The sequence below is a fragment of the Equus przewalskii genome, chromosome 2 (assembly GCF_037783145.1).
Source record: "Equus przewalskii isolate Varuska chromosome 2, EquPr2, whole genome shotgun sequence".
Classification (NCBI taxonomy): domain Eukaryota; kingdom Metazoa; phylum Chordata; class Mammalia; order Perissodactyla; family Equidae; genus Equus; species Equus przewalskii.
In genome coordinates, this window is record NC_091832.1 from 111,886,348 (window position 1) to 111,903,205 (window position 16,858).

At 42.1% G+C, this 16,858-nt stretch overlaps 1 protein-coding gene across 2 annotated transcripts in view; it reads right to left on the bottom strand.

Annotated features, from left to right (window-relative positions):
* The window catches only part of UGT8 (UDP glycosyltransferase 8), an 80,462-nt gene extending 75,208 nt beyond the window's left edge, over positions 1-5,254 (bottom strand). Inside the window, exon 1 of one of the 2 annotated variants that reach the window (XM_008529464.2) lies at positions 4,660-5,254. The gene's annotated coding sequence lies outside the window, so the exon portion shown is untranslated. Of the gene's footprint in view, positions 1-4,166; positions 4,569-4,659 lie in introns of those variants that run through there. The other variant, XM_008529465.2, reaches the window with a different exon arrangement.
* Between the last annotated feature and the right edge of the window lie 11,604 nt (positions 5,255-16,858).

Genomic DNA, 16,858 nt, shown 5'->3' on the forward strand with positions numbered 1-16,858 from the left:
TTTAATCATTCTCCCTAAACCCTGAGAGCAAGTAGTGCTGAGAGCAATACTCTCCACAGACCTCACCAACCACTGGATAAATCCAAGTTGTGCTTTTCATAAAAACAGCTAGCATTTATGGAACACAAACCAGTAACCTTCTGGGCACCGCGCGTGACAGACTTTGTCTCCTTTGATCCTCAGAGTAGCCCTAGGAGGCAGGCACTATGATCCTCATTTTGCAATGACGAAAGGGCACTAAACTCTGGGTTAAGGTCACAGAGCCAGTCAGGGCAGAACCAGGACAGTCTAACACCCCCCGTTTTACCCCTTGACCTCTCACTTCTTGAAATTCTTCCCTCCTTCAGCTACCAAAAGCTGCTCCCCCTAATTCTCCTCCCGCCTTTCCCTCTGTACCTTCCCATTCTTCACTGTGCCCTATTTCCCTACCCAACTCTTAAATTGTAGGATCTCCCCAGGCCTCTATTTCCCGCTTATTCTTTGTACCCGCACTGGAAGAGCTATCGACTTCCTCTTCTTTTTTCTTTTTTTTTTTACAACCACCTGTATGCTGGAAACTGCTAATTCAATCTGAGCATCCATCCATCCGTTCATCTACCTACCTATCGAGCCCAGACCTCTCTGCAATGATCCCTCGGACGCTCGTCTCCAGCTGGATTTTCTATAAGCACTTCAGAGTCTACATGTCCAAAAGTGAATGCCATCATCTGTGCTCCTCAAACCTGCCCATCCTTTAAAGTCCCTATCCCACCCTCCCGTACCACCCACCATCTAATCAGTCCCCTAATCCTAGAGATTCTACCACCTTAACATCTGTGTGGCCAAACCCTTTTCTTCATCTCACTGCTACCACTTTGGTACAAGGTCCTCAACTCTCTTCACAAGATTACCCCAATACCTTCTAAACTGCCATTCCTGTCTCCCATTCCTCAGATGCATCCTTCTAGATTGCTATGAGAACCGTCCTCCCATCATATCACTCCTTTGTTTACAACAACCTGGAACAGAAAATGATCCACACTCCTTAGGATGGCAAACAGCAATCCAGGATCTTGCCCCTGCCTACAGTGACTCATCTTTTATGTCACCGTCTCCATGAAGGCTCTTTAGTCTTCCGTCCCTATGTAGAAGTGGCCACTCCAGATGCCTGTTCAGGGCCCTCTGTGCATATCTCCATCACAGCACTCACAGAACTTAGAGCACTCTATCGTACTTACGGAAACTAACTTGTTTTCTATCTATTTCACCCCTTTAAACCCAGAGCCCTTCCAGGGTCTTATGTATCTGCATATGCCCAGAGCACAAGAGCATAGAGCCCAAAACATGGTGTGCTTTTAATAAATACTTGTTGAATAAAAGAATAAATGTGTGTGACATGCTTTAGATTAAGAAGATATGATTACCGCTGTTTCCAAGACTAAATTAAACTACTTTATTCAAACTAATTTAATTATGTACCTCTTCCATAGGTAGGTATGCAAAATAATATGGAAATGATACACCAAGGCTCAAGTCTGGTTATCAGGATTATCAAAACACACTTATTCCTGGCTTCCAGAGTAGGAAAACATTACCAACATTACATGTGGCTAGTGAGCTTCAATGGCAGAAAGTGGTATGTAAAATATCATAGTACACATATTCCTAAACAAAGACAATCTGGGCCTACCATAAAAAAAGTAAACTTTTTTTAAGGGCTGCTTCAATTTCTCAGAAAAGCACAGATTTTCCAGAAGACTAAACTGTCTAAAATTAAGACACCCTTCTAAAGGTCTCATATACAAAATTTTCTATTAAAAAAACACATTAAAACCATTTATATAGAAGTCACCCTTCTAGGAACCTCAACCATTCAGCTCACGATCCAGCCTAGAAATAAAGCATGAGGACAGGAAGTATCTGTGACAAAGTCCACAGGCTTTATAGTCAGGCAATAGTCCACATCATTTCACAGAAAAAAAGACAACAGATAATACAGCAGCAGGGCCCGCTCACAGCCTGACAGCAGAAAGTGATAGCTGATAACAGAAAGAGGACCCAGAAACACCATAAAAAGAAGAATAGTACTTCTGTCTCCATTCTAGTATTTCATCCAGGCAGGCTGAGACCATTTACCATAAACAACAACTCTATACACCTCAAGGAATAGCACTATTCAGTTCTTTATGAATTCACGTTCATAAAGACAACCCAACAAAAAAATGAACTTAGATCCAAGGGAGCAAAGAAGAGTGCAAGATTTAAAAATTGCTTATTTGTTTCAATAGCTAACTTTTTTTTGTTTTAGTAATTAATAGAGTAAAAGCTCAGCTATTTAGAAAATATTCTCATGTAAATAAGCAACAATCCAGATGGAGTCAAATAAATGAGATATTATACATTGCAAAAACAAAAGTTCTTACCCTCCCGGTTTCCTTCGGAAATCTAGTGTGAGTTAAACAGCATTAAATCAGTATTATTTGATAAATACCTTTGAAAAGGAGTTTCAGAATTGAGAGTGTGATTATTTTCTTCGTCATCAATATTTAAATGGTAATTAAGCTGATGGTTATTCACAAGGTACCATGAAATGTTTTGTTATTTAAATTAAATGTGAACAAACTCTTTATACAAAGAAGAGGTTTTACAAAAAACAAATTCTGTTATAAATATCTCTACTACATCCATTGGTTTACTTATTCTAATATGTGTACCAGACGTTAATACAACAAGCATAAAGCTCTGGAAATTTCAGATCTAAAAAGAGTTCAAATCTTTACAGTAGTATTACCCAGAAAAAGTCAGAAGCATAGTTTCTACTCAGTTATGCCCAAGGTACTAATCCACTATCAAGCTTTGACCAGACCCTCCTATAGCAGTAAATCACACTACACTAGATGTTAACTTTACCCCGTGGGTGGTGGGCAAATCAAACAATATTAGAGTCTATCCCTCGGGAATTATCTAGAACAGTTGCCGAACAGAGACACATTCCTAAAACAAAACTTCAAACTACCAGGACATAGTTTCTATAGGAGAGAATTATGTCTGTTGTTTCCCTCTCCGAGACAGAAAAAAACACAGACTGATTTATGATTCAATTCAAATAACACAAAGTTTTGGACTCTTCAATTAATTTAAAAATCTCCAAGGAACAAAGTGTGATTACTTCTACTACTAGTAAAATACCAATTAAAAAGCACTCTCTATCCTCCTTTCAATGGCAGTGTGGGGATGTGTAGAGATAAAGCACACCAATTCCAAGCGGAGACTTCTTTTGAACACGAAATTATCAGAAATAGAAAAAGCAGCACACTTGGCATCTAGCCAAACTGCCACACCTACATGTCATTAATCTTGTAAAACTCATTATACAAGGTGACAGCCTGAGGGGACTGAGGGTTTTTAGAGGGGTAGTGGTTTTTTTCATCTTTCCTGGGTGGAAACTAACTGAAATAAAATGCCATCTCTATTACTAACAATGGCTCATAATGGAGGAGACTCTCCGGTCATGCCTGATTAAGAATGCCACCCCCCCCCCAACCCCCCTCGTGAATCGCCCTCTTCTCTTTAAGAAGGACTAGTTAACACAATCTAGCCTTCGAGTTAGTTTTCGAGTCTCAAAAGTTTTCCCACCTTCTCCCCACCCCCGCTCCCCCGGGGGATGCTTTAAGGTGACGGAGGCCGGCGGTACAGGTACAGGTACCGGGGTGGTCCTGTCCCCAAGGAAGCGCTGCAGAGCAGCACGTTCACCGTACTCTACTTTATAAACCCTCAGTTAAACCAGTGAGTTTATACATACAGATTAGTCACCCCTCGCCACCTCTGACTGTCCTTTTGCCCGGCCGCACTGCATATACTCGCGCCCTTCGATGCGGTTTGCCTCCTACAGCCCCACACCAGGCATCCCAGGCCCCCTCGCCGCTCCTCCGGCCCGTGGAAGGCGCCCTACTTCCTGCAGCGCGTCCTTCTCTCACCTCCTCTCCAACCCCGCGGCCCGCACACGCTTCTCTCATACCAGGGCGCGCCGTGTGCTTCCCCCATCCGCGCGGGAACCCGCGCGCGACCCTGCCACCAGTGTCCCTTCCTGGGGGACACGCGGGCATGTGGGCTCCGGAGGGCGCTGAAAGGTCCCAGTATGTGTATCTGTACAGCCCCGAGACAATCCCCACCCCCAATGCACCCACCTCTAGTTGCCCCTCAGGGAGAGGACGAAGTAGAGGAGAGTTGGAGAGGTCCGGAAGCACCTCCCGGTCCCCCATCCCTGCCCAGCAGCGGGCTCTGGCCTTGGGGCTCCGCGGTGCCCATGCCTCCAGGGTCAAGTGCAAGGTCCTCCGCCGGATCCGCGCCCGGTTATCCCCTTCCTCCTCGACCACGCACGATCGCGAGAGCACCCTCAAACGGGTGCCATATGGAAGAGAAAGGAGTGCCTGCGCGATCCGGGGCAGCCTGGAAAGACCACCTTTACACTCCCCCAACCCCCGCCTTCTCCCCTACCCCCCTCCCACCCTATTCCCTAACTCCCTCAGCCCAACCCCATCCGCACTTTCCGATCCCTACCCCCGCCCCTGGGTCGCAGCCATTCGCCCAGCACTCACCTCCGGGAGCAAACAACGCCCCTCTCCTCCTCCCAGCCCGCCCCCCTTCCACCAGCTGGAACGGCGTGGTCCCTCCGCTTACCTCGGCTTTCGGCTGCTGCGCGTGAGTTTGAGTGTGTCTCTGCCGCGTAATTGTATCCGGGGACAGAAGGGACCCGTGTTTGTGCGCTGGATCAGGTGTCGCCGCCTTCGGTGGTTCGGGGGCGTGAGGGAGGCTGCAGAGTTAGTGTGTTAGCTTAGAACGGACTCTCTTGACTCACAATTGATGGCAAAGCTTGAACCGTGCCCTCCCTCGGGTCCGCAGCGCGCCTGCTCCTCCGCCGCTCCCCGCGGGTGGCCAGAGCCCCCCCCCCAGCCGCGCCCCGCCCCGCGCGTGGCGAGCCGAGCTGGAGCGCGCCCCTCTCGTCCCAAGCCTGGGTCAGCGGGGCACGCCGCGGGCGCCACGCGCTCAGCCTCGCATCACACGCCCGGGGCTGCGAGCGCCTCCCGCTCCCCGGCCCGGGGCATGGATGCGGACGCGCCTTCGTGCCACGCGCTCGCGGCCGGCCGAGGAGCCGCGTCCTGGGACGGGGATGCTCGGCTGCGGAGCGGCGGGCAGGCTGGAACGCTTCCGAGCCCTCCCGTGGCGCTCGAGCTGGGAACCCTGGGACTGGCACGTGGCCCCGCCCCCTGTCCCCCCTGCAGGGCGTGCCCTGTGCCCTCATGCCACCACCAGTCTGGTCTCGGTGCCGCCTTTTTTCATCACGCCAGCGCAGCGCCAGTCTGCGTGGTGGTAGCCTTCTCTCATCTTCCCAGCCTCCTAGCCTGCCTCACTCCTCCCGAACCCATTAAAAAGTTGAACTTGGGCGAAGAGGTGGAGGAGACAGGCGAAAGAAAGGGTGGGGGCGCTTAGGGGATCAGGCACCTGCCTCGTGCGTGAAGCGTCAAGCGTTAGAAAACGCGAATTTGGGGATCCCAGAAAAAGTAATTGGGTTGCTGGGCTCAGTAACATCCCCCCTCCTCGTGCTGAAAGGGCCATTTATGCTTTGTTTGGTTGAGCCTGTGGCGACTTTATCTGACTAATCTGTGTTTGCCAGCAGCAGATCCTTGCCAAGTTAGCGTTCTGGCCAGGAAGCAACTTTGTGCGTACCCAGGCTTGCTGGAGCCGCCTTCGTGTGGCACCTCAGACCTTAGAGGCCAAGCGCCTTTAAGAGTCTCATGGTAGATTGTATTGTTCCTGGGAACCAGGAAAATCCAATAGTGTTGTTCAGTTTTCTCTGTGCCTGATTGGCATTGTATTCAGTAAATATATGTACGACGCGAACGGAATTGTTTACGTTCCAACTTTCAGAAAGGCAAAAATCGTGTTGGTCTTACACTGCAGACGCTGAGATGCCGCCCCTGCACACAAACGTTAAACGTTTAAACACTGGAAGTCACAAAATGACAAGTCAGGCCATGCTTTCCTTGTTCCAAACTGAATTTTAGAAAGAGGTTGGGACTTTCTGCCCTTAGATAAGAAAATGAAAATTATTTTATTGTATATATTATTAATGATAAATAGGAAAAAACACTAACATGCACCATTGTTTCTATTTTTGATAAATGCAGGGTCTAAAGTCCATAAACTAAAGAATGTTCACCGATGGAGAAACTTTCAGATGCCAGTTTGAAAGAATGTGCTTTCCTTCTTTGCAGACTAGAAATTTGAATATTTCCCCAGCCTTTGAACTTGACCTGAGGAGATTACCATCCTCTATATTTCTTATTTAAATTGCATTAGAAAAACCTAAAAATAAACATTAAACATAACAGATAATATGACAAAAGAGAATTGCTTCAAACTATTCAAGCAATTGTAAGTTGTTTTAATAATGCATGTATAAATATTTGGTTAAGAAAAGATTAGAAATTAAGCAAAAATTCTTTTATTTTATGAATCTTTCTAAAATTTGTGTCACATCCCTATGCTTAATAAAATCATGTAAACTGACCATGTAAGATTTTTGTCAGACTTTTGCAAAAAAGATGCATTATGTGTGAATATGTCCATGTTTTTTATTTCTAGTCTGTCTCTATTGCCTTCCACATCTTAATATAATGCTTATTGAATTTTCACAGCAAAGAACATTCCATAACTTAAAACAAAGTAAGTCAATCATTGTATAACTAGTTCAATTACATTTTTGGAGCTTGAAATTATAAAAGAAATTGATGAGGTTCTCTCTTTTTTAAAAAATCTACTAGCACCTAGCACTCATTTTTCACTGAATGACTGGAGAAATGAAAGCATTTGCTACTTCTGTAAGGTAGAATGCACATTTTTCATGTTTAATCCGTCTTCCAAACTCCCATTCAGATTCACACAAAATCCTTCCTGTCATCTTTAGTTTATAGTATGTTGAATTGGACAGCATATGTGTAGTCAGGAAGTTCTAGCCAATATCAAGTATAATGTTAAAATCCCCTCATTTCCGTAGACCACGTGTATCGGTATACTTGGTCGTTAATTTTTTCAAAATGTTTGTTATTATTCTTCATCCAGCAAGGTCCATATGATTTTATTGCAAAATAAACAATAACCCATGAGACATGCTAGCTTAGCCTGGTGATTATTAACTATGAACTCTGGAATCAGACTTCCTAAAATTGAACTTTAATCAGTTGTTAATGACACAGTTTTCTGCCAAGTGACCCTTAACATAAACCATGCAATGTAGAATACAGCAGAATGGAGTTAAGTTCAATCATGGGGAGAAATGTGGGTGGCTGTACCTTCCAAAGCCTCTTTGCTAACAGTCCCAAATATATGACTATCTTGCAATGGGGCACCGGGTGACTGAAAACATCACTGATGTCACAAACCAGGCCTTTGAGCTCTGCTAAATCCCCTTGAAATGTGATTGTCTATTTTGGAGCTCTGAGGAGCATAGAATCTGAATTTATACAAAGACTCAGGTCTAACTTGATGCTGCTGTCCATGATAATAGTAGTGATTATTATGGCTTCTACTTGAGGTTTCAAAGTGTATTCCAGCCACAATGCTAAATAGTTAGCAAGACTGATCTCATTTAATCCTTGAAAGATCCTGGAGGTAGGTACTACTCTTTTCCTTGTTGAAGGTTGAGTAGCAGAGGCTTTAGGGAGTAAAACTTACCCAAGGTCACAGCTGGAGAGTGGCAAAACTGGGAACTGAATTGAAGTCTGTCTCAGTCAACAATCATGCCCTGAACGACTAGGGCTATTCAGACTGGGTCTCCTAGTGCACCGTAAATCTCCATCAGAGAAAAAGTTGAAATACATAAATCCAACTTGGCCGTGGGGAGCCCTGGAAATTCAAGAAGCACGTAACGCACCCAGTCTACCTTGCTTGTGTCTCCTCTTTTACCCCAGAACAGCTGCTTCATAAGCAAGTCGCAGTACAAAAATGCTCCGTGATAAGAGGAGCTTAATTTTCTATGTATCCATTTTTTTTTTTTTTTTTTTTTGCTGGGGAAGAGTCACCCTGAGCTAACATCTGTTGCCCATATTCCTCCTTTTTTTTCCCCTCCCCAAAGCCACAGTGCATAGTTGTATATTCTAGTTGTAAGTCCTTCTAGTTCTTCTGTGTCAGCCGCCGCCACAGCATGGCTGCTGACAGACTAGTGGTGTGGTTCTGCAACGGGGAAACAACCTCAGGCCGCTGAAACAGAGCGTGCTGAACTTTAACCACTAGGCCATCAAGGCTGGCTCGCTATGTATCCAATTTAAAATTTTTTCTATTATTTTGTTTTAATTTCTGATTCCCGTGGACCCTGACTTGCTGTATTTATAAGAACACTAAACTTGAGAGCAAACAGAAAGAAGATCATGCACAAAGTCCGTAACATAAAGGGGCACAGCATCGCATCCTCACTTTCTCCTTTTGCTCTTTCCTTTTTCCTTTCACTTCATCTCTTATTTTCTTCCAAACATCAGCTTCTTGCTTTCCAGTTTCAACTGTGCTTACCTGCCGTACTCATGTTTTTTTATATATGCAAATTAATTTGCTTCACGTTTAAGTTTTAATGTGTGAAAATAATTTTTTTCATTTTTTACTATAATTCTGTTTTATTATGCATTATAGACGGCATTAGAAAATGTTGATCAATGGATCAAATTGTAGCAGAGAAGAATGATAAAGGAATAAAGATCTCCAGAACTGTAGAAGTGATGGAGATGGCTAGATCACCTGACAACTTTTAGATTCTCATCAAAAGATATATATTTTTTAAATTATCATATAAAGGGCAAGCCAAAAAAATAGCTTACATGATAGTAGACATCATTAGCTTATTTATATGTCCTTATAAAGCAGAATTTATTTTCATGATTAGAAAATGTCATCAATGAAACTTTGCTCTCTAATCTAGTACCCAATAAGTGAAATCTTTTTAAATAATTTATAAAACTTCATGATGAACTCTGTTCAGAGCCAGTTGTAGAAAACTTATGGAAATAGCAAATCTGTCTTAGGGACTTTGGCCTTTCAGAATTGGAAAGCCTGCTCTACTGGATTCTTATATAGCCCTATGCTGAGTCTCTGCCAGTGAGACCAGCCAGGCTTTTCAAGGAGAGTCAGGTGGTACTATATGACATCAAAGCTAAGGCTGTGTCCACAACAGCTTCCTGTCCTACCCATTTTGGAGGTGTTACTTACCACAGCCTTTCTGTGTTTGGCTTGTAATGCCGCCTGGGAATAAAGAGCTTCATAATATATTACAATTATGGCACCATAACTTGTTTGACCTAAATATATTGCAGGCTCCAAGCAATACCAACTAGTTCTAATAGTCCAGCACTGGGTGAATGAGGTCACGTTCACCATACTGGCTTTATACTTTTATAGATGCTTATCTTTGCCCATATCTTTTTGTTAATCACCCTTCCACAGCAGCTCTCAGATCCATTGAACATAACTCTAAAATATCAAAACTTCCTGACCTGAATTACATCCCCCAGGAACCAGGGTCTGTGTGCTTCCCCAAATAAACATTAATTTATCTGTATAGTCAACTTGCATTTACTGGGAAGGATAAAGATGACCCCCAGAATCCACAATTCTTTTTTAGGATTATACTCTCTGCCTTTTAACATAAAGAACTAACTGTATTGTTTTCAAAGAAGAAATGAGGGGCCAGCCCGGTGGCGCGGTAGTTAAGTACACACAGTCTGCTTTGGCGGCCCAGGATTTGCTGGTTCGGATCCTGGGTGCAGACATGGCACTGCTTGCCAAACCATGCTGTGGTAGGCATCCCACATATAAAGTAGAGAAAGATGCACACGGATGTTAGCTCAGGTCCAGTCTTCCTCAGCAAAAAGAGGAGGATTGGCAGCAGATGTTAGCTCAGGGCTAATCTTCCTCAAAAAAAAAAAAAAAAACACAAGAAGAGATGAGGGATTTGCCCTGGCAGATTGGCTTAAGCAGCATTTTGTGACTCTTATTTCATGTGGTTATCTTAAAATCATGGTGCTTCAGTAGTCACTTTTTCAAGTCACCTTTAGCTCCCAGATAGCTATTACCTGTGTGTCTGCTCATAAGTGTCAGCCCTAAGCCTGACCCTCCCAGGTCTGCAAAGAAAGATTCTGCATCAATGAAAGGACTTTGCCCCAGGGTTCAGACTTTTCGTTATGTTACCTGTGTGTATTTTACTTTATGGTTGGAGTCCTGTTTTCAGTATCTCTGTTCTCTCCTTATTTTCCATTCATTGTCCCCCTTACTTTTTTGTTGTTGTTGTTGAGGAACATTGGCCCTGAGCTAACATCTGTGCCTGTCTTGCTCTATTTTTTGTATGTGGGTCACCACCACAGCATTATTTGATGAGGGGTGTGTAAGTCCACACCCAGGATTGGAACCTGTGAACCCTGGGCCACTGACACGGAGCTTGTGAACTTAACCACTTTGCCACTGGGCTGGCCCCCAGTTGTCTCCCTTACTTTTGTGTAATAAAGAACTATGGTGTAGGGGCTGGCCCCGTGGCCGAGTGGTTAAGTTCGCGCGCTCCGCTGCAAGAGGCCCAGTGTTTCGTTGGTTTGAATCCTGGGCGTGGACATGGCACTGCTCATCAGACCACGCTGAGGCAGCGTCCCACATGCCACAACTAGAAGGACCCACAACGAAGAATATACAACTATGTACTGGGGGGCTTTGGGGAGAAAAAGGAAAAAATAAAATCTTTAAAAAAAAAAAAAAAAGAACTATGGTGTAGTAAATAAACTGTCTGAAGGAACAGCTGATAAAAATGGCAAGCCAGGTAGAAAAAAACCTAGTCAGTGACGGCATATTTCTAGAATGAGAGGATTTCAAGATTGTGCGGGTCTTTCCAGGGTGTAATTAGAAGTCGAGGTTTTCTTACTCTCAAGCAGATAGACTACTTTTAAAATTGTTTTTCAAATGTGATTGCTAATTAAATGATGTCCCTACTTCTATTTATTAATTCCTTATCCTTTCATCCAAAAATAATCCTCTCTACCAGACCGTATTCCCCAAACCACTTGATTAAATACTTCCATACCATTCAGACGTACATAGGTTTTCAGAAACCTGTCCTAACCCTGATCAAGTAGAAATTTTCACAAAACACAGATGGAATGAGATGGCTTCCTCAGTTTGTGCTTTTACATAACCTCTCGGTTTCAAACAAAAATTAATGACTGATAGAATAGAAAAGGAAAAACACACCAATTAGACACAGAGGAATTAAGAAACAAGGTAAACATCTTCCTGAACTAGAAATAGAACAGAAATGCAGAGCAGGGAGCCAAGGTGAGGCCAAGGGTTGTGACTTCTGGGACTGGACACAGATGGTGGTCTTGGGACTAAAGGTGCTTGTAGCAGACAGATCCCAGGGTAAGCCCGTGATTCTCACCTCCTGGCATCATGCTCTCCATAGTTCTCTCCCTTTGTGTGTAGGTGGGACCTTGACTTGCTTCTAGCCATTAGAATATGGCAAAGGTAAAGGAATTTTTCGCATGTAGTTAAGACCCCAAATCTAGTGATGATGCATCAATCAAAAGGGAGAGTATCCTGGGTGGGTATGATTTAAGGGTATCCGAAAAAGCCCTTACAGAAGAGGGGGGCCCTCCCTGAGAAGAGAGACTCTCCCAGCAGGCTTGATGAAATAAGTGGCCTTGTTGGGAAGTCCTCATGGCAGAGAACTGTGGGCAGCTTCTAGGACCTGAGAGGGGCTTCTAACCAACTGCCAGCAAGAATTTGGGGTCCTCAGTCATACAGCTGTAGGGAAATGAATTCTGCCAACCACTGAATGAGCTTTAAAGTATATTCTTCCCCAGTCAGAAGGCAGCCTGGCCAACACCTTGATTGTAGCCTTGAGAAACACTGGTCACAGGACCCAGCTAACCATCAGGCTCCTGATGCACAAAACTGCGAGATAATAAACGTGTTGTTTTAATTGGCTGAGTCTACAGTAATGGGCATGCAGCAAGGGATAATCAGTTCAGTTCTCCATTCAGGAAGACCACAGGCCAGGTTTACCACCTGAAATCAGGGGCTGGACCAGGACTCCCACACTTGGGAATAGAGTCTGAATAAAAAGCCTGAAGGTCTGGCTACATAAAAACAGTGGCTACAGGGAGCTGTGAGGGCTCAAAACTAGGAATCAAATCGAGCTGCCAGCTGACTCTAGTGGCTGGACCTTTGATATCCCCAAGATCTCAAGGCAGGAGCCTTAAAATGCTGATGTAAAACTTGGCTCTGAATTGGTGGCTCAGGAGTGCCAGGCGAAGGCAATTACAGGCACCCGAAAACTGTTAGACAAGAAAAGGCCAGACCAACACAAAAGGTCATCCCTGTCCAGTCAAAACCAAACGTATACTAAAATCCAAAGACACTTGAAGAACTCACATTAAGAAAAGCAGACAAACCAAACCCACAGTCTTCCAAGCGTGAGTTCTTTGTAAATGAAATTAATTTTATGGAATCATTAGACAAAGACTTTACACTCAATGAAGGAATAACATCTATTGAAAGTCAAAATTAAAAATTCCTTTTGAATTTGTAAAGCAAAAACATATCCCAAGAAAAGACTGAACATGAAAAAGGAATCGAAATCTTGAAAATTCACTGTATGGAATAAATTCTACAAATTTCTGAAGAAAAATTAGTAAATCTGAATATTCTGAGAAATTCACTCAGGATGGAGGAGAGAAAAAGCATAAACACACACACACATGCTAAAGTTAAGAGACCTGCAGAATATATTAACCCAATGATGTAACTGGAATTTCAGAAGACAAGAAAGGAAGGAATATCAAAATAAATAAATAATTGCTAAGAATTTTCCAGAAATGAAGAGAAATTAGATTCTCAGATCTTAATCTTTAACTGGTGTCTGGCTGTTACTAGACAGAGCAAAGAGCATCTATCAGAAGAGACAATGCAATCAATGAGCAAACCCTGAGAAGATTTTGAAAAATTTTAAATACTCGGGCTCCACCCAGACCCACCAAATTAGAAACAAATAAAGAAAAGTGTATTTTAGGAAATCTCCAGTCTTCCTCCCCAAAACTCATAACCCCACTCTAGTCATTAGAAAAAAGCATCAGATAACCTCCATTCGAGGGTCATCTTACAAAAACACTTGGCCAGTATTTCTCAAAACTGTAAAGGTCATGAAAAATAACGTCTAAGGAATCTACTAGAGCAAAGAAGGGCCTAAGGAGATATGATGACTCAGTGTAATGTACCTTGGATGGGGTCCTAGAACAGAAAAAGGACATTAGATAAAAAGTCAGAATATCTCAGTGAAGTATGGACTTTAATTAATAATCATGTATTAGTATTGGTTCACTAATTGTAACAAATGTACCATATTAATGTGAGATGTCAATAATAAGGGGAAATGGATGTGGGGTATATAGGACCTGTGTACTATTTTAGCAAGTTTTCTATAAATCTAAAACTATTCAAAAACTTTAAAAATTATTAAAAATAAATCTCCCCATTTTATTTTGATCATCAGCTAGACTTCAGAATTAATTCTTTTACTCCCTCATGATACAGATGAGGAAACTAGGGTGCTTTGATTGTAAGCATTTGCCTAGTTCTAATAATTTTTGCAGAAAACAGAAGTTATTAAATGATGATTGTAAGTTGTGATTACAAGTTTCTTAGAAATAGCTTAGAATTAACCCTGATTTAAATTTTGTTAATAAAACTGAACAACAGCAATATAATAATTGTAGTTTAATTACAACAAATGCTTACTTTTAAAATCCTTAAAATGGCAATGAGAAATGGAGTGGATTGCAAAATCAGCCCCACCCATTCATGTTAAATAGGATTAAAGTTTTGTTGCTGAAATATTTTTTCTGCACCATGCCAGCACTCATGCAGTGTCTATAAAGTTGAATAGCTGCATACATCTTAAAAGAATAGAAATTCTTTCTTGCTTCCCTTTTCCTCCTTTAGTCCCCTCCCCACAAGTATTTCCTCAAAGCTTTCTACCTTCTTCACACCCACTTTCTGGTAGTTTCACAGAAGAGAATTATCTCCATACAAAAGAGTTACCGTCCCACCCAGCCCATTTGTCAGCATGGCGTGTTGTCAGAACTGGTTTTTTGTGATTTGTTCTGTCTTCTAAGATGCCTCTCTTTATATTAAACTGCCTCACTGAGGCAGCTCTGTCTAGTGAAAGGAGCCTCAGAATTTCACTCCAGTCCTGCCACTTACTGGGTGGGTGTGAACTTAAGTACAGCGTACAACTTTTCAATGCCCCATTTTCCAACTTGCAAAATGGCAATAGTATACCTGCTTTACGGAGGGTTGTAAAGATTAAATGAGGTAGGGCCAGCCCCAGTGGCCTAGTGGTTAAGTTTGGTGTGCTCCGCTTTGGCACCCGGGTTTGGTTCCTGGGCATGGACCTACACCATTCGTCTGTCATGAAAAAAGATTAAATGAGGTAACATGTAAGAGAATTTTCTAAAGTTTCTGATATTTTATAGCTATAAGTCACCTAATGCCATTTCTGAGAATACTTTCCACTTTCTAAGGAAGCTTTATATATGCTGCATGGGGGAAAAAATGTATTCGGTTCTCATTTATCTTCAGTAGTCAAATGAGTTTCTCCCAGATTGACTAAGCCTTGATATGGTGAACTTGGGTATGGCCGATTCTAGACTGACTGAAGCCGGTACTCAGCTCGTAGGTTGTTGCTACTACAGTTCAAAATGTTATTTTCCCCCAATATATTGGACATGGTGAAAGTGAAGTAGACTGCTCAACTACCACTTTCCTTTGCAACTTGATTTTAATTTCATTCCTGGGAAACAACTTCCTCGTATGTACTTCCCACAGACTCTGATGCCAAAGCAGAATAAAAGAATAAAATATGATGCTGCATGACCACAATGAGCTAATGCATAGCATCGTTACCCAACTGTGTTAACACTAAGTTCTGGAAATTCCCAGCTTAGTGAACTGGGCTTCTGAAACATTCGGAGCCATTCTCTACATTTCCCTCCAATCCTATTTCAAAAACTATGTGTTTTATAGCCCAGAAGTTCAAGCTAAGGTTTTCTGTTTGCTTGTTTGTTTTTACTGCTGATTGCAAATTAAACATCTACCATCAAAGTCCCATTCTGTGTTATGGAATCTCAAGTTTGGTTCACATTCTTGCAAATCCATACACACTGGATTTCCATGACACATTGAGAGAAATCTTGTTGAGGAGGCCCCTAAAGTTTTCATAAACATAATGCATACCAAATATTATGAATGAACTACATTCATTCATTCTCTAAACATCTATTGAATATATTCTCTTTTAATTCAAAGATAGTAAGATATTGGTCTTTGCCCTCAAGTAGCTCGCAGTTTACTGAGGAAGGTAAAGTGAAAGAAGGAGGGATGGGGAGAAGAGAGAGAGAGAGAGAAAGACAGAGCGAAGAGCAAATCATTGCTGTAGAGGGAGAAAAAGCCAGTAGAGCTAACAACAGGGTAATATGGGATCAGAGCCTGAAAAATATCTGAGAGAGCTTTCTGGAGAAAATGACATTTGAGCAGAATTTGATAAGTAACTTATTTTCAAGCTAATCAGAGCTACCATTAGAATTTACTCTCCATGAGAAGAGGACTTTGGTTTTTATACTCACTATTATATCTTCAGTGCCTAGAACACTACCTAGTTCATAGTATGCTAAAGAGCTTGTGTTAAGTGGATGAATAAATGACTGGAGTCTCAGAAGCCCCTGAATGAAAATATTTACTCCCTACACAGTTGAATCATATCTAAATATATGTGACGGCTCCTGACACAATTGGTTTTCACATAATTTCAAATACAGCTGGAGTGAAACTGATTGAATAGGTGACTCCAATCTTAGACATTTCACATTTCCATGGGGGTCATGAAAAATTTTAGGAAATAGAAAGGATCTGATAACAAGAACAAATAAGTTCCAAAAAAATAGTCTGCAGTTGAGAAAGAGGTAAGTAGACCTATTCTACTAAAATTCCCCTGGAAACACATACATTTGCATAGCCTGCTGGGCTGGACCAAAATTCAGCAAAAGCTATATGATAAAAACTCAGAGAGAGCAACTTCTTAGAACAGTTGAACAGAAACAGAATGAAGAAGAAGTGGAAACTGATTGCAGATGTTCAATGTGCTCTTCGAGATACAGCCCAAACTAGCTATATCCCACTGTACGATCTTCACTCCAGCAAAACCAGTCTCCAAGCTATGGGCATGTGCTGTGTGGGAGAAGTTGTATTATAAAGATAGAGAGTTATGGAACATACTCTTCCCCATTTCCATTTTTTTAAGAAATCCTAACCATCATTGAAATGTCAGCTCCATTGTGAAGCATTCCTGAAATGAGATCTCCTCCCTTGACACACCCATAACTCTTGGGTCAGGTTTTTCTCCTGACGATATGGTCTGTATGGACTTATGTACATCTCAGATTCCTAGTAGAATGTGAGTTCCTTGCACACATTAACTATGTCTTTTCATTCTTGCATCTGATCTCATACCTTCTAACTTCCTCTTACATGACAAAGAAACATGCACACAAACATTTGTCGAGTGAATACTCAAAAAAAACCATAACTGGATATACTTAGGGGAAACACATACTTGAAATAAAGAGGAATCCATAAAGCAATACAGGTGCAGGATATATGAATAGCAATGCAACATATAAAAAGCAACTATAGAAAATAAACAGTCGGTAATCAAAACTTGATATAATATTAAGAATACTCTGATACTAGTAGACATATTTTATCAAAATTAGGGAATTTATGTTAGATATTTGCTTAG